This window comes from Carcharhinus amblyrhynchos, unplaced genomic scaffold (genome assembly GCF_965287045.1).
Source record: "Carcharhinus amblyrhynchos unplaced genomic scaffold, sCarAmb.v2.hapA scaffold_39, whole genome shotgun sequence".
In the NCBI taxonomy this organism is placed as follows: domain Eukaryota; kingdom Metazoa; phylum Chordata; class Chondrichthyes; order Carcharhiniformes; family Carcharhinidae; genus Carcharhinus; species Carcharhinus amblyrhynchos.
The window spans coordinates 3,425,204-3,443,897 of NW_027649780.1; the positions used below are offsets into that span (position 1 = coordinate 3,425,204).

The following is an 18,694-nucleotide window of genomic DNA, read 5'->3' on the forward strand; positions in this document are numbered from 1 at the left end:
ATCTACAGCACGGGACAACGTTAGTCATGCGCGGTGAGGTGCAGCATTTGGCGCATGCGCTTTGCGGACGAGGGCAATAGGGAGAGACGTTCTTCTGTCTCATCAGCAACCGGTAAGGGCGTGGCTACGTGGAGGGAGGAATGGAACCGGCAGATGGACGGAGAGGGTTTATAAATGTCTGGTGAAGGTCACAAACCTCGAATAGTAATCCGCAGGTCCCGTGCTTTCAGCTTCTGGTCTTTTTCCCGGGACGAGGCTCAGGTTAACGGCCGCCATCTTGATTCAGCAGTGAGCAGAGCGCATGCGTCAGTGCCTTGGTGATGCGAGGGGGGAGGGGCGGGGAGGGAGGGGGCGGGAAGAGGGGGAGGGGGGGGAAGTAGAGGGGGAGGGGCGGGGGGCGGGGAGGGGGAAAGGGGGGGAGGAGGCGGGAGGCGGGGGGCGGGGGAGGGGAGGGGAGGGGGGAGGGGGGAAGGGGGGAGGGGAGGGGGGAAGGGGGGGGAGGGGAGGGGGGAAGGGGGGGGAGGAGGCGGGGAGGGGGAAGGGGGGGGAGGAGGCGGGGGAGGGGGGAGGGGGCGGGAGGGGGGAGGGGGCGGGGAGGGGGGAGGGGGCGGGGAGGGGGGAGGGGGGAGGGGGCGGGGAGGGGGGAGGGGGCGGGGAGGGGGGAGGGGGCGGGGAGGGGGGAGGGGGGGAGGGGGCGGGGAGGGGGGAGGGGGCGGGGAGGCGGGGGAGGAGGCGGGGGGCGGGGAGGGGGGGGAGGAGGCGGGGGGCGGGGAGGGGGGGAGGAGGCGGGGGGCGGGGAGGGGGGGGAGGAGGCGGGGGGAGGGGGCGGGGAGGGGGGAAAGGGGGGAGGGGGCGGGGGGCGGGGAGGGGGGAAAGGGGGGGGAGGAGGGAAGGGGGAGGAGGGGGAGGGGCGGGGGGCGGGGAGGGGGGAAAGGGGGGGGAGGAGGGGGAGGGGGGAAGGGGGAGGAGGGGGAGGGGGAAGGGGGAGGAGGGGGAGGGGGGAAGGGGGAGGAGGGGGAAGGGGGAGGAGAGGGGGGGGGAGGAGGGGGAGGGGGGAAGGGGGAGGAGAGGGAAGGGGGAGGAGAGGGAGGGGGGGAGGAGAGGAGGGGGGGAAGGGGGGAGGAGAGGAAGGGGGGAGGAAGGGGGGGAAGGGGGGAGGAGAGGAAGGGGGGAGAGGGGGTAGGGCAGGAGAGGGGGGCCGGGGGGAGGAGGAGAGGGGGGCTGGGGGGTGGAGGGGAGGGGGAGGGGCAGGCAGAGGAGCGGGGGGGAGGAGTGGGGGTGGGGGAGGGAAGGTTTGCAGACAATACAAAGTTGTGTGGGAGGGTGAGCTGTGAGGAGGATGCAAAGATGCTTCAGCATGATTTGGACAGGCTGAGGGTGTGGGCATTGCATTGCAGATGCAGTAATGATGTGGATAAATGTCCACATTTATCCACTTTGATAGGAATAATAGTAAGACAGATCATTACTTGAATAGGTGTAAATTGAGGGGGGCGTATACTCGATTTTTCATGCATTAGTTGCTGAAAGTAAGCGCGCAGGTACAGCAGGCAGTAAAGAAGGCAAATGGTGTGTTGACTTTCATAGAAAGAGGATTTGACTTTCATAGAAAGAGGATAGACATGTTTTGCTGCAGTTGTATAGGGTGTTGGTGATGCCATACCTGAAGTATTGTGTACAGTTTTGATGTCACTGCTGTAGAGGGAGTACAGCAAAGGTTTACCAGGCTGATTCCTGGGATGGCAAGTCTATCATATGAGGAGAAATTAAACCGGTTAGGATTATATTCACTGAAGTTTAGAAGAGTGAGAGCTCATAGAAACTTAAATTCTAACAAGTTAGACAGGGTAGATACAGAAAGAATATTGCCAGTGGTGGTGGGGAGTCCAGAACTCGGGGTCATAGTTTGAGGATAAGGGGAAAACCTTTTAGAACCTAGGTGAGGAGAAATTTCTTCACCCAGAGTGTGATGAATGTGTGGAATTCACTGCCACAGACTATAGATCAAGGGATATGAGCGAACAGGAGTGGGGCGGGCGGTGGCATTAGGATATTGAATTTGATGTCAACCATGACCATAATGAATGGTGGAGCAAGCTCGAAGGGCTGAAGGACTTACTTACTCCCCTTCTAGATTCTATGTTTCAGTGTGAGAAGTTGCCTGAAGCGGTGGCAAAAAATTTGGTTACACTTCAGCCCCAGGCTCCTCATGTTTACATAGAAACATACTAGAAAATAGAAGTGGGCCCTTCGAGCAAACTGTGCCGTTCATTATGGTCATGGCTCATCATCAAATTCAATATCGTAATCCCACCTCCTCCTACCCCCACCCCCACCCCCACCCCCACCATATCCCTTGATCCCCAAGAAATGTATCTCATTCCTTATTGAAATCTAGAGTCCACTTCTGCTTTTGAGGAAGGGACTTCCAAAGATTCAAGACTCTCTGAATGAAAAAAAAATCTTCTCATCTCTGTCTTCTATCAGCAACAGTGTTTTTTAAACAGCAACCCCATGATTCTCCCATGAGAGTAAACATCTTCTGCACATCCAAGACCTTTCAGAATCTTGAAGGTTGCCTCATCTCTTTTAAAGTCGAGCAGAAGCTAAACTAAAACAGAGACCATCTCTGGTGTTGTTATATGGGACAGGTTTACTTCTGGTCCTGTAATAAATGCATTTATTATTTCCAGTCTTGTAATATAGTCCTGTAGCTACGTTATACGTTTCCAGTCACAGTCATTACAGCACAGAAGGAGTCGATTGGATAACTCGAGTCCGTTCTGACTCTCACAGTAATTTCATAGTTTTTGGTGATCTTCACGTTGACTTAATTGCAGTGTTAATGTAAGAGTCCTTGTGACTCTAATTAATGAATTATCAAAATGAAATTATAAACCCTCTGTCAAACAATTCTGTCAGTCTGGAGTGGTTCCCATTCTGTATCCCTGCAGCACCCATTCTGTTTCATTTAGAAATTATTGATCATCTCTGCTTGAATATCCTCATACGCAGCAAGTTCAAGATCATCATCAATCACAACCCCCTGTTCCTTAACCAACTGGAGCCATTCTATCCATTTAATAATCAATATTATCAACACACTCAAGAAATTTGGGAGGGTGAATATTAGATACAGCAGAGTGAGAATGGAGGGAGAGTGTGTGGGATGGGGATTCATATCTTTTGGGGAATGAGAGAGGAAAGAATATTCCACAGAAACTAGAATTGTCTGTTCTGAATTTCGATCCTATACTGACTGTGATGACTTTGTTAACGTCTTTTTCAGGGTATCAGAGGTGAGGATTTACAGACAGAAATCTCAGATCAAATGTCACATCAACATCTGGCAGAGTCACTCAATTCATCGGGACCTGAATATTGTCCACCTTTGAATCTAGAAGGAGAAATGTTTCTCTGTTCTGTCTGCTTCAGGAGATTTTAAACATCAGTGTGACTGGAAAGCACCGAGACACACGTACCAGAGCGAGAATGTTCCAGTGCATTGCGTATGGAAAACGTTTCAGTTCCACAGCCTGAGAAAACATCGCAGCATCCACAGCGAGAAGAGACCGTACCCGTGTTCTGTGTGTGTGGATGAGGTTTCAACTGATTGTCCGACCTGGAGAGACACAAGGACACCTGCACCATGGAAAAACGGTGGAAATGTGGGGACTGTGGGAAGGGATTCAGATACCCTTCTCACTTGGAAACTCATCGACGCAGCCACACTGGGGAGAGACCGTTCATCTGCTCTCAGTGTGGGAATGGATTCAGTCGATTATCCACCCTGCAGACACACCAACGAGTTCACAATGAGGAGAGGCCATTCATCTGTGCTCGCTGCGGGAAGAGATTCACTCAGTCATCCACCCTGCAGACGCACCAGCGAGTTCACAATGAGGAGAGGCCATTCATCTGCTCTCAGTGCGGGAAGGGATTCAGTCAGTCATCCACCCTGCAGACACACCAGCGAGTCCACACTAGGGAGAGGCCGTTCACCTGCTCTCAGTGCGGGAACGGGTTCACTCAGTTATCCCACCTGCAGACACACCAGCGGTTTCACACTGGGGAGAGGCCGTTCACCTGCCCTCAGTGTGGGAAGGGATTTGCTCAGTTATCCACCCTGCAGACACACCAGCGAGTTCACACTAAGGAGAGGCCGTTCACCTGCTCTCGGTGCGGGAAAGGATTCACTCAGTTATCCAACCTGCGGCGACACCAGCGAGTTCACATGTGATTACAGGGGTTGAAGTCTGCTGTTATTGTTTCTGCTCTCAATTACATCCAGGACTGCATTTTGTTCATTCCCCAGTGACCAACTGTGAGAGAATTGGAGTTTCTTTCTGCTGGACTGGCCGATCTCACGACTTTGCCTCCAGTGGGCTGATAATCTTTCAACCTTGTTGCGAATATCTGGCTTAGGATTTCTCAAGCATCACAGAGTGAAAGGGTGTTAGGAAGTTATTTTGATGTTTTGTTCGCAATACTGTTTGGAAGCCTCGCAAAGCATGCAAAGGGAGTAGTGAGCATGAAGAACTGAAAGAGATTTGTATTATGAAAAAGTAGCACTGAAGAAATTAATGGGGTTCAAAGTGAATAAATCCCCCAAAATCTGATGATCTACATCTCAGAGTGTTGAAAGAGGTGGCTGTGGAGATAGTGCATACATTGGTGGTTATGTTTCTAAATTCTATAGATTGTGGAATGGTTGCTGCAGATTGGAAGGTGTAAATGTAACCCCACTGTTTAAGGAGGGAGAGAGAAAACCGGGAACCACAGACCCATTAGCCTGACATCAGTCGGAGGGAAAATGCTACGATCTATTACACAGGATGTGATAATTGATGAATATGCATATTAACAGGGGTACACCCCTCGAGCCTGCTCCACATTCAATACATACACAGCTGATCTGATTGTAACCTCAGCTTCACATTCCCAACGACGCCCCCCCAATAATCTTTCACCCCCTTGCTTATCAAGAATTTCTCTAGCTCTGCCTTCAAACCTCAGAATATTCAGAGACTGTGCTTCCACTGTCCTTTGAGGGAGAGAGTTGCAGAGACTCACCACCCTCTGAGAGAAAAAAGTTCTGTTATTTGTTTTACTCTTCTAAATTCCAGTTGATACAAGTCCAGCCTGTCCAATCGATCCACATTAGACAAACCAGTCGATTTCAGGTACTAGTCCAGTAAACCTTTGCTGAGCTGTTTCCAATGTGTTTACATCATTCCTAAATAAGAACATAAGAACATAAGAAATAGGAGCAGGAGTAGGCCATCTAGCCCTTTGAGCCTGCCCCGCCATTCAATAAGATCATGGCTGATCTGTCGTGGCTCAGTTCCACTTTCCCGCCCTCTCCCCATAACCCTTAATCCCCTCTCTTATCAAAAACCCATCAACCCGCTTCTTAAAAATATTTAGCGAGGCAGCCTCCACCACTTCAACGGGCAGAGAATTCCAGAGATTCACCACCCTTTGAGTGAAGAAGTTCCTTCTCAACTCCGTTCTAAACCGCCCCCCCTTTATCTTGAGGCTGTGCCCCCTGGTCCTACTATCCTTTCTGAGCGGGAAGAGTCTCTCCACCTCTATCCTATCCATCCCATTCATCATCTTATACGTCTCAATGAGATCTCCCCTCATTCTTCTAAACTCTAACGAGTACAAGCCTAGTTTACAGCCATTTTGTACACAGTACTCCAGATATGGTTTCACCAATGTCCTGTATAACTGAAGCATAATCTCCCTACTTTTGTATTCAATTCCTTTTGCAGTAAACAGCAACATTCTATTAGCTTTCCCAATTCCTTGCTGTACCTGTATACCGGCCTTTTGTGATTCATGCACTGGGACACCCAGATCCCTTGCACATCCCAGCTCTGCAATCTCACACCATTTAAATGATAAGCTTCTCTTTTATTCTTCCTGCCAAAATGGGTGATTTGACTTTTTTGCCACATTATTATCCATTTGGCAGATCTTTGCCCCTGTCTTAACCTATCTGTATATTTTTGTAACCAGAATAGAAAATGCTGGAAAATCTCAGCAGGTCTGGCAGCATTTGTAAGGAGAGAAGAGAGCTGACGTTTCGAATCCAGGCGACCCTTTGTCAAAGCTAAAAGGCATAGAAAGTGGGAAATATTTATACTGCAGGATGAGGGAATGAAAGATGTATCATAGCTACAGAAACTAGGGGAAAAGACTGCTAGTAGCTGTCCACAGAGAGAATAAAGAATGGCCAAATGCCAGAAAAGCTAAAATGAAGATGTTGGGGTGGGTGGGTGGGGTTGAAGGCAGGGGGAGGTGTTGGGCCTGGGTGAACACATTTCCAATGAAATGCTCCACAAAGGCTGATGAAAGAATATATTTTATCCTGAATGTAAATAGTGTTTTTCCCACTACTACAGACAGACCTAAAATAAATAAATTTGTCTCTGTTCCATTGAGTCTACAGCACAGTGCAGGCCAGTCGTGTAACTAAGTCTGCGCACTAGATTTTAGTGAAACATAACCATTTTCAGTTTAATTCCAGTTACATTCACAGCAATGAAAGGTCAAAATGTCATTTTGTTCTGGCGCAGAGATAAGAAGCCGTTTAATATTCAGTATTATCACTCACGTGTATTCATGAAGGGTTATTACATCAATAGGAATTAACCAGAAACAGGTGACTCAGTTAAATTTCAATTCAATTAATAATCAGCAGTTAATGAGAAGTCACTTCAGTTATTTCTGTATTTCTCCATCAGCTTTTCTGTCGAGGACATTAAGGTGGTGTAAGAGCTGGGAAAGAAATGGGATAAGCTTTGGACTCTCTCCCTATCAGGAACACTTGCACTCTCCTTGACTGTTGAGTCTGTCTGAATGAATGAGATTCTTGTAGAGACATCAAGATAACAGACGTAGCTGAAAGGAAGGCATTGTCCTCAGTTGAAGACCAGTGATTAACTGGAAGCAATGGAGTTGACTCTATTGAAAAATTATAGACTCTTAGCCGTTTCCAACCACTTGCTTCAGGTGGGCTCACAACATCTTTTGGGTGTAAAAAGAGGGGTTTCCGGGGTCCAGCTTTGTGAACGTCGAGTGTGGGAGAAGTGATTTGGATCTTGGGGGATAGTCGAGCTTCCTCCTATCAACGTGAAGGTTGTTTCCAATAAAGATCAGGGAAGTGTAGATGATCCACCTCGGCCTCCATCAGTGGTCCCCAGCATCTCCGATGCCTGTCTCCAATCAATCTGATTCACTCCATGTGATATCAAGAAACTGTTGGAGGTACTGGATGCTGCAAAGACAGTGGGCCCTGATAACATTCCAGCAGTAGGAGTGAAGACTTGTGCTCCAGAACTTGCCACTGCCCTAGCCAAGCTTGTACAGTACAGTTACAACACTGGTATCCACCCAACAATATGTCCTGTACACAAAAAAATCAGGACAAATCCAACCTGGCCAATTACCGCCCAATCAGTCCACTCTCAATCATCATTAAAGTGATGGAAGGGGTCATCAACAGCGCTACCAAGCAGCACCTGCTCAGTGACGCCCAGTTTGGGTTTCGACAACGTCACTCAGCTCCTGACCTCATTACAGCTTTGGTTTAAACGTTGACAAAACAGCTGAATTCCTGAGATGAGGTGAGAGTGACAGCTCTTGACGCCAAGGCCGGTTTTGACCGAGTGTGACATCAAGAAGCCCTAGCAATACTGGAATCAATGGGTCTCAGGGGGCAAACTCTCTGCTTGATGAAGTCATACCTGGAACATAGGAAGATGGTAGTGGTTGTGGAGGGTCAGTCAACTCAGCCCCATGACATCTTTGCAGGAGTCTCTCAAGGCAGTGTCCTAGGCCAACAATCTTCAGCTGCTTCATCAATGATATTCCCTCCATCATAAGATCGGAAGTGGGGATGTTCGCCGATGATTGCACAACGTTCAGCACCATTCGCAACTCCTCAGATACTGAAGCAGTTCATGTTTAAGTGCAACAAGATCCGGACAATATCCGGGCTTGGGCTGACAAGAGGCAAATAACAATGCCAGGCAATGACCAATCACCAATAAGAGACACTCTAACCACCGCCCCTTAACATTCAGTGGTGTAACCATCACTGAATCCCACACTGTCAATATCATTGGGGTTACCATTGACCAGAAACTCAACTGGACTCACCACATAAACACAGTGGCTACAAGAGCAGGTCAGAGGCTAGGAATACTGTGGCAAGTAATTCACCTCCTGATTCCTCGTAGCCTATCCACAAGACACAAGTCAGCAGTTTGATGGAATACTCACCTGAGTGGTGCGGTTCCAACAACACTCAAGAAGCTTGACACTATCCAGGACAAAGCAGAGCGCTTGATTGACACCACAACTACAAACATTCAATCCTCCACCGATACTCAGTAGAAGCAGTATGTACAAGATGCAATTCACCGAAGATCCTTAGACAGCATCTTCCAAACACACAACCACTTCCATTCTGGAAGGACAAGGGCAGCAGATGAATGGGAACACCTCCAAGTCACTCACCATCCTGACCTAGAAATATACCACTGTTTCTTTCTAGTCGCTGGGTCAAAATCCTGGAATTCCCTCCCTAACGGCATTGTGGATCAACCCACAGAACATGGACTGCAGCGATTCAAGAAGGCAGCTCACCTTCTCAAGGGAGACTAGGGATGGGCAAGAAATGTTGGTCAGCCAGCGATGCCCATGTCCCTCGAATGAATTTAGAAAAGATGAGTAGTTAGTCCTGGGACTGGTTCAGTGATGGGTTCCTTACTATTCAAAACCCCAGGAAGGTGCCATCTGTGCTTCTGGGAGGCAGTGACTGTTTCTCTGTCAGCCCCAGGAGTTCACGTTGTTGTCCACTTCTCTTGGATTTGAAAGTGTGGAGTTGGGAAAGTATCATTTATGACTAAACTTTACCCTACATCCCATCTCTGTTAGGTGTTCAGTTTCTAAAAGTTGCTTATAACCAATAAATTTTGATACAGTTGATTGAATTGGTGTCTGACTCTTTGCTTGATGGTTATATCTGTGCCAAATTCAAACTCTTCAAAATTTGGGGTCCAGAATTGGGCAATGTACAGCCAAATTGGAACAGTGTAAAAGATCAAAAATAAACCTCATTTAAACTGATAATGCTTTGTAACAATCAGCACCCCCAGCCTTTCCTGAGCTCTAAATGCTGTCAGTTCTGGGATTATTCTTGTGAATCTTTGTTGCCCCTTCTCCGGTGCATCCATTTCTACAGCAGTTAGCACTGCTGCCTCACAGAACTGATCTGGGCTCAGTTCTGGCCTTGGGTCACTGTCTCTGTGGAGTTTGCACATTCTTCCCATGTCTGGATGTGTTTCCTCCAGGTGCTCTGGTTTCCACCCATAGTCCAAAGATGTGCAGGTTAGGTGGATTAGCTATGGTAAATATGTGGGGTTACAAAGATAGGGTGGGTGGACCTGGCTGGGATGAACTTTCAGAAAGTCACTGCAGTCTCAGTGGACTGAATGGCTTCTTTCAACATTGGAGGAATTCCAATGTGGAGATCACAAATGTTGACAGTATTCCGGTGCAGTCTAGCCATGCTCCTAATCAAGTCGAACATCACCTCCCTGTTATTCAATTCTATCCCTCGAGAGTGGGACCACACTTTAGGAAAGATGTCAAGTTCTTAGAGAGGGTGCAGAGGAGATTTGTGAGATTGGCACCTTGCATCTTCAAAAAAATACCTGGATCAGCACTTGGCAAGTCAAAACATTTAAGGTTATGGGCCAGGTGCTGGTAAATGGGATTAGGTGGAAGGTTAGGCATTTCTTGACTGTCGGTGCAGACTTAAATATAGAAACATAGAAAAACTACAGCACGATACAGGCCCTTTGGCCCACAAAGTTGTGCCAAACATGTCCCTACCTTAGAGATTACTAGGCTTACCTATAACCCTCTATCTTACTAAGTTCCATGTACTTATCTAAAAGTCTATTAAAAGACTCTATGAATCCACCTCCACCACCATTGCCGGCAGCCCATTCCACGCACTCACCACTCTCTGAGTGAAAACTTGATGGGCTGAAGGGCGTTTTCTATTTTGTACGATTCTATGATGAGGCAATTCAGTTAGTTAGACTGGAGCAGCTGAATTTTTAGATCAGTCAGACGTCAGGGCTTGATATGAGGCCATTCGGTCCAGTGAATCAATGCTAGCTCTCTGCAGATCAAAGCCCTGCCCCGTTCTATATATTGTCAGATTCATGCTCACTGTTTCCAGCCCTGGACCCACAGAGCTGAAAATCTCCATGCAGGCTCCCAGACAGATCTACGTCTATCTGACTGGGCTAACAAAGTGTGGAATGTACGGACTGGGGGAACAACGGGCGGGGGCGGGGCTACCGGGTCCACGCGCCTGAACCCAGAGACGTCACCGCGGGGCAGAGTGATTGCTATTGGCTGATTCAGGCCGGGCTCCATTGTGCCGTCACAATAATTCAGAGGGGCGTTCCCAGCACGTAGTGCCCCATTGGCAGCAATATCTCTGGTTCCAGAAGCAAAACACCCGCTGCTGGCGGTCAAAGCCCCGCCCACCTCTACGCGGACTCAGGTTCCGCCCCCTCATTGTCGACATGCGGGATATTGACCAATGGCAATGCGTGGAGGACCGGATGGGCACTGGTCCTCCAGCCAATCATAGTCCGGGCCTTGTGTAAATGGGGGCAAGGACATTCATCCATTGTCTGCCTAGCCAAGCTACTGCTCCTCTCTCTCTGAATGAAGATTGAGATTCAGACAGACTAATATTGTACTGCAGCTGCATTATATATTTTCAGTCATAAGAACATAAGAAATAGGAGCAGGAGTAGGCCATCTAGCCCCTCGAGCCTGCCCCGCCATTCAATAAGATCATGGCTGATCTGTCTTGTCTCAGTTCCACATTCCCGCCCTCTCCCCATAATCCCCTCTCTTATCAAAAACCCATCAACCCGCTTCTTAAAAATATTGAGCGAGGCGGCCTCCACCACTTCAACGGGCAGAGAATTCCAGAGATTCACCACCCTTTGAGTGAAGAAGTTCCTCCTCAACTCTGTTCTAAACCGCCCCCCCTTTATCTTGAGGCTGTGCCCTCTAGTCCTACTGTCCTTTCTAAGCGGGAAGAGCCTCTCCACCTCTATCCTATCCATCCCATTCATCATTTTATATGTCTCAATGAGATCTCCCCTCATTCTTCTAAACTCTAACGAGTACAAGCCTAGTTCATTCAGCCTCTCCTCATATTTCAACCCCCTCAACTCCGAAATCAGCCTAGTAAACCTCCTCTGCACGCCCTCCAAGGCCAAAATATCCTTGCGTAAGTGCGCGACCAAAACTGCACACAGTACTCCAGCTGCGGCCTCACCAGTGCCCTGTACAGCTGCAGCAAGACCTCCCTACTTTTATATTCAATCCCCCTCGCTATGAAGACCAGCATCCCATTCGCCTTCCTGACCACCTGCTGCACCTGCAGGCTGGGTTTTTGCGACTCATGCACAAGGACCCCGAGGTCCCTCTGCACTGTCGCATGCTGCATTTTTTCGCCACGTAAGTAATAGTCATTACCATTATTCCTACCAAAGTGGACAACCTGACATTTGCCAACATTAAATTCCATTTGCCAGTTCCTGGCCCACTCGCCCAGCCTATCTAGATCCTTCTGCAGACTCTCCACACCCTCTGCACAATTTGCCGTTCCATCAATCTTGGTGTCATCAGCAAATTTCGACACCCTGCACTCGGTTCCCTCTTCCAGATCATCTATATAAATGGTAAATAGCTGAGGCCCCAGCACCGACCCCTGGGGCACCCCACTAGTCACCAACCGCCAATCCGAATAGCACCCATTGACCCCCACTCTCTGCCTCCTATTTGACAACCAATCCTCTATCCACGCTAACACCCTACCCCCAACTCCATGTCCCCTGACCTTCTGCAATAACCTCTTGTGAGGTACCTTGTCAAACGCCTTCTGAAAATCCAGAAAGACCACATCCACCGGCTCTCCTCTATCCACCGCCCTAGACACATCCTCATAGAACGCCAATAAATTTGTCAGACACGACTTCCCCTTAAAGAAACCGTGGTGCGTCTGCTCTACCAAACAATTCTCCTCAAGATGCCTTGCTATTTTCTCCTTGATCACAGATTCTAACATTTTTCCTACAACAGACGTTAAACTAACCGGCCTATAATTCCCCGCCTTTTGCCTGCCACCCTTCTTAAACAACGGCGTAACATTAGCCATTTTCCAATCTTCCAGCACTTCCCCGGAATCCAGCGACGTTTGGAAAATAATCACCAAGGCATCCACTATCACCTCCGCCATTTCTTTCAGAACCCTTGGATGCATTTTATCCGGTCCTGGGGACTTGTCCACAATCAGTCCCTCCAGTCTGTCGAGCACCGCCTCTCTAGTAACAATAATTTCATTCAGGCCCTCCAGTCCTACCATCTTTCCATCGCTAACACCTGGCAAATTATTCACGTCCTCCTCTGTGAAGACTGAAATAAAAAAGTTATTCAGGGCCTCAGCCATTTCCCCATCCCCTACCACTAAGACCCCCCCTCTCATCCTCTAAGTAACAATAATTTCATTCAGGCCCTCCACTCCTACCATCTTTCCATCGCTAACACCTGGCAAATTATTCACGTCCTCCTCTGTGAAGACCGAAATAAAAAAGTTATTCAGGGCCTCAGCCATTTCCCCATCCCCTACCACTAAGACCCCCCTCTCATCCTCTAAGGGTCCAATGTTCACCCTAGCCAGCCTCTTCCTTTTTATGTATTGATAAAAACTCTTGCTATCCTTTTTTATATTAAGCGCTAGCCCAGCTTCATAGTTTATCCTACCCTTCTTTATCAACTTCTTTGTCAATCTTTGTTGACATTTAAACCTCTCCCAATCCTTTTCTCGCCCACTACTCTTAGCTGCTCTAAACGCATCCACTTTTAATTTAACACTTTCCTTCACCTCCTTCGTTATCCACGGCTGATTACCTCTCCTTCTACGATCCTTTTTAACCATCGGAATAAATTTCTGCTGAGCACCAAGAAAGATCCCCTTAAAGATCCCTCACTGCTCCTCAGCAGACCTACCATCCAACACACTCCCCCAATCAACATTCGCCAATTCCTCTCTCATCCTACCGTACTCCCCTCTGTTCAAACAAAGGACACATGTCCGGGAACCCTCTTTCTCCTCCTCCATCTGCATCAGAAACTCCACCATACAATGATCACTCTTCCCAAGAGGATCCTTCACCACAAGGTCCCTAATTCTACCCGCCTCATTACATAAATCTTGCTCATTATAGTTATTAGTCTTTGGATTTCTTTTCCACAGGGACCATAATCATGGATACTAATCATAATTATAGAACCCTACAGTGCAGAAAGAGGCCCATTGGCCCATCGAGTCTGCACCGAACACAGTCATAAGCAAACCCCACCCCGATATCCCTACATATTATACCCAATAGTCCCTTTAACCTACACGTCTCTGGACACTAAGGGGCAATTTTTAGCATGGCCAATCAACCTAACCTCCCACAGTCTTTGGACTGTGGGAGGAAACCGGAGCACCCAGAGGAAACCCATGCAGACACAAGGAGAATGTGTGGTGTTTGCACAGACAGTGACCCAAGCCGGAATCGAACCCAGGACCATGGAGCTGTGAAGCAGTAGTGCTAACCACTGTGCTACCCTGCCGCTCATCAGTGGAGGCTGAGGGTCATTGAATATATTCCAGGGCGAGTTAGACTGATTTCTGATTGATAAAGGAGGTGTCGTGGGGAGCCGGTAAGAAAATGGAGAGAAATGAGGAGGGATTTTCTCACTCAAGTATGTGGTGAAGTTTTTGAATTCTGCATCCCAGAGGAACTTTCAAGGCAGAAATTGATGAGTTTGAGATATTGAAGACATCGAATGATCTGGGGGATAGTGTGGGAAATGGTGCTGAGGTTGATCGGCCAATTCCCAATGAATGGTTGAGGCAGTTCGATGGGCTGAATGGGCAACTGCAGCTTCAATTTTTTTATGATTTGTGTGTCCAGGACAGGAAGCAGTGAGCATGGATCTGTCAATCAGCACCTTCAGAGAAATTGGGAGGGTGTATATTAGATACTACAGAGTGAGAGCGGAGGGAGGGTGTGAGGGATGGAGATTTACAGCTTTTGGGGAATGAGAGAGGAAAGAATGTTCAATAGAAAGTAGAATTGTCTGTTCTGAATTTCTATCCTGTACTAACTGTGATGAATTTTGTAACTCAATTTATATGATATTGAAAGAGAAATCAGAGGCAGAAATCGCAAATGTCATGTCTAGATCTGACAGAGCCATATGCCTTTGGAGCTGAACATCATTGGCTTTTAAATTTAGAAGGAGAAATGGTTGTCCGGTCTGTCGATTTGAAAAGATTTTAAACATCAGTGTGACTGAAAGCACCAACACACTGCAACTCTCAAGTGAGAGCATTCCAATGTCCTGACTGAAGAGCTTTAACCAGTTACACAGCCTGAATAAATATCACACCAATCACAGCATGGGGAGACTGTACTCAGTGTGTTCTATATATGGATAAGGCTTCAACTGATTATATACCCAAGGGAGCAGCAAGGACACTTTCATCATGAAGAAACCATGGAAATGTGCAGACTGTGGGAAGAGATACTGGGCCCCATCTCATTGGCGCGGTCACACTGGAGAGAGGCCATTCATTTGCTCTCAGTGTGGGGAGGGATTCACTAGGTCATCCCACCGGAAGAGACACCAGCATGTTCACACTGGGGAGAGGCCATTCACCTCTCAACGTGGGAAATGATTCACTCAGTTACGCAGCCTGCAGAGACACCAGCAAGCTCATACTGGGGAGAGGAGGTTCACCTACTCTCAGTGTGGGAAGGGACTCACTGACTTATGCAGCCTGCAGGAGTCACCAGTGAGTTCACACTGGGGAGAAACCGTTTACCTGATCTCAGTGTGGGAAGGGCTTCTGAGTTTCATCCAATCTGCTGAGACACCAACATGTTCATGAGTGATTTCAGGGATTGGATTGTGTTATTGTTTCTGCTCTCAATTACTTTTACAACTGCATTTGTTGAAGTTTATCTATCTGAGGAATTAACCTCATCTCAAGTGTTCAAATAAAGGTATTTCAGGGAGTTTAAAAAGAGAATTACAAGAACACTTAAGGAATTTTTTTAGTTGTTGTTCTTGTAAAGCACGTGCTAAGTTTCTCTGCTGGTCTATGGATAATATTTGTGGATTGAATGCTTCACGCTTTGAGGATTTCTATCTGTGATTTAAATCAAACATTTTAAAAAGGGAAGTGTAATTAATAAAGCTTTTTTTCAAAATTTATGAGCCTGGAGACATATTTACTGGCCAGAGACATGATTCCAGGAAATTTACTAATCATGCAGGAATTTTAATCCTGATACAATTCATACATGTGAGAATGAGAATTTTAATTTATAATGGTTATTTAAAATTTGGGACATGTGAAATGATTCTGACCAAACCTGTGTGAAATGATTGATCTTGGGTTATACTTCCTGTCAGATCCAAAGATTTATTCCTGGTGCAATTGACACAATGAAAAGGAAAATTTTAGAATTGGATACTGAAGGAAAAAGTTTAGAACGTGAGATTATTAAATGCAAATGATTCCCAGACCGTGCGGTCGTTAGATTAAAACAAAGGAAGGGTGCTGATGTCCATTTGAGAACTTTTAATCCACTCCTTTTCAAACCAAGGGAATCTATGTTCCAAAGAAAGCCCAAGGATAATAGATAAGGGGGTCTGTAAAACATCATGATGGGGGCTGTTCATGAGATGATCACAAAACCCCATAATGGTCAGATACTAATTTTCATTGGACTGTTACATAACTAATGTAATCCAGTACCATTCTGAATGAATTGAGTCCAGCCAGGATAGGCTGAGTAACTGTATAAGAATTGATGATTATCTTTGTTGGGTGGAGTTGCACACGGTCAGCTCCTCTGCCTTCTGCTTGCTGGCGTCACTCAATAAACTGTTTATCGATCGAATCAGGCTTGAGTGTTGAATGTTTCTTCTGAGTTCACCCCGCCTCCCAACATATTGGGTAAGTTGTCACTTCATCCTTGGGAGTGGCCCGATAGGCCGTGGTCCAGACTACAGGTGGACTTTGGGGGCCCTTTCATGAATCACACGTGTTTGGTCGTTGTAGATGTGTGCATTCAAAATGGTTGAAAGCACAGATCATGAGTAATATTCCAGCTCCTGTGACAATAGGGAAGTTGTGTCAAATTTTCACAAGCCCTGGGTAAGCAGATTTGTTTGTTTCGGATAACAACACTCTGTTTACAACTGAGCTATTTTAGGAATTCACGTAAAAGAATGGTATACACCATGTGTGTTTCATCGGCTACAAACGGTCTAGCAGAAAGAGCTATCCAAACTCGGAAGGATGGATCGAAGAGAATGGCAGGTGATACTTTAAGAACAAAACTGTTAAGATTTTTGTTCCCTCTTGGAGTACTGTGCACAATTCTGGTTGCCTCACTACAGGAAGGATGTGGAGGCTATTGAGAGGGTGCAGAGGAGATTTACAAGGATGTTGCCTGGATTGGGAGGCATGCCTCATGAAGATAGGTTGAGGGAGCTCGGTCTCTTCTCCCTGGAGAGACGAAGGTTGAGAGGCGACCTGATAGAGGTTTATGAAATGTTGAGAGGAATAGATAGGGTGGATTCTTGGAGACTGTTTCCCAGGGCTGAAATGGTCACTACGAGAGGACACAGGTTTAAGGTGGTGGGAAGCAAGTACAGAGGTGGTGTTGGGGTAAGTTTTTCACTCAGAGTGGAATCGGCTGCTGTCAGTGGTGGTAGAGGCGAACTCGCTGGAGTCTTTTAAAAGACTTCTGGATGAGTATATGGGATTTAATGGGATTGGGAGTTACAGATAGTGCTATGGCTTGGTAGGTATAGATGTGATCGGCGCAACTTGTGGGCCGAAGGGCCTGTTTGTGCTGTAGTGTTCTATGTTCCAGTATCGCATCATGCCACAATCCACAACCGGACTCTCTCCTGTGGAATTTTTACGTTTAAAGCTGAAGTCTCATCTGGATTTTGCTTCATCCGAATCTCAGAGCAAAAGTGAGCAGGAGTCAAGAGGAGCAGAAGGAGGGACACGACTACCGTGCCAATGACAGGCAGTGCAAACCGGGTGATCAGGTTTACATCAGAAACTTTAGGAGTTACCAAAGATGGTTACTGGGAACAATTTTAAAGCAGAGTGGTCCAGTATCTTGGGTCGTGAGACTGTCAAACGGAAGAGTTGTTCGCAGACACAAAGATCATATTCGCTTGCAGTGTTCAGAGTCAGCACCCATTACTGAGAACATGGCAGAGGGCCATGCTGCTGTGGACAGTCACCAGAAAGTGGTTCCTGTGTTTCCAGCTTTAACAGAAAGAAATCCCACAACACCAGTTTAAAGTCCAAACAGGTTTATTTGTAGCAAAAGCAAAAACAGGCTTTCGGGACAGCCTGTCCTTTCGTCAGGTGGCTGGGAGTTCTGATCATAAAAAGGACACAAACTCAATTTACATGCATAATGATTGGAATGCGAGTCTTTACAGCTAATCAATTCTTAAAGGTCCAGACAACGTAAGTGGAAAGAGCTTTAAGCATATGTGAAAGAGATGTGTATTGTTTCCAGACAGGAAAGTTAGTGAGATTTTGTAAGTCCAGGCAAGTGGTGGGGGTTACAGATAGTGCGACATGAGCCCAAGATCCCGGTTGAGGCCGTCCTCATGGGTGTGGAACTTGGCTATCAGTCTCTGCTCAGCGACTCTGCACTGTTGTGTGTCGTGAAGGCCGCCTTGGAGAACACTTACCCGGAGATCAAAGGCCGAATGCCTGTGGCCGCTGAAGTGTTCGCCAACAGGAAGTGAACAGTCTTGCCTGATGATTGTCGAGCAGTATTCATTCATCCGTTGTCGTAGCGTCTGCATGGTCTCCCCAATGTACCAAGCCTCGGGATATCCTTTCCTGCAGCGTATCAGGTAGACAACATTGGCCAAGTTGCAAGAGTATGTACCATGTACCTGGTGGATGGTATTCTCACGTGAGATGATGGCATCCGTATCGATGATCCAGAACATCTTACAATGGTTGCTGTGGCAGGGTTGTATGGTGTTGTGGTCACTGTTCTCCTGAAGGCTGGGTAGTTTGCTGCGAACAATGGTCTGTTTGAGGTTGTGTGGTTGTTTGAAGGCAAGAAGTGGGGATGTGGGGATGGCCCTGGCGAGATGTTCGTCTTCATCAATGAGATGTTGAAGACTCCGGAGAAGACGTCGTAGCCTCTCCGCTCCGGGGAAGTACTGGACGACGAAGGATACTATGTCCACCATGTCCCATGTTTGTCTTCTGAGAAGGTTGGTGCGGTTTTTGGCTGTAGTGCGTCGGAACTGTCGATCGATGAGTTGAGCACCATATCCTGTTCTTTCAGCATCTGGAGGTGTCTGTTGCAATCCTCCTCATCTGAGCAGATCCTGTGTATACGGAGGGCTTGTCCATAGGGGATGGCTTCTTTAACATGTTTAGGGTGGAAGCTGGAGAAGTGGAGCATTGTGAGATTGTCTGTGGGCTTGTGGTACAGTGAGGTGCTGAGGTAACCGTTCTTAATGG

At 47.4% G+C, this 18,694-nt stretch overlaps 1 protein-coding gene and 1 pseudogene across 2 annotated transcripts in view; one reads left to right on the top strand and one right to left on the bottom strand.

Annotated features, from left to right (window-relative positions):
• LOC145363463 (uncharacterized) overlaps nt 1-282 on the bottom strand; it is a 2,746-nt gene extending 2,464 nt beyond the window's left edge. The window contains exon 1 of the mRNA XM_080218666.1: nt 197-282. The gene's annotated coding sequence lies outside the window, so the exon portion shown is untranslated. The remainder of the gene's footprint in view (nt 1-196) is intronic.
• Nucleotides 1-15,017, top strand: part of LOC145363523 (uncharacterized) — a 16,459-nt pseudogene extending 1,442 nt beyond the window's left edge. The window contains exons 2-3 of the transcript XR_013890017.1: nt 3,290-4,234; nt 14,720-15,017. The product of XR_013890017.1 is annotated as an uncharacterized LOC145363523 (transcript). The remainder of the gene's footprint in view (nt 1-3,289; nt 4,235-14,719) is intronic.
• Nucleotides 15,018-18,694: the final 3,677 nt, after the last annotated feature.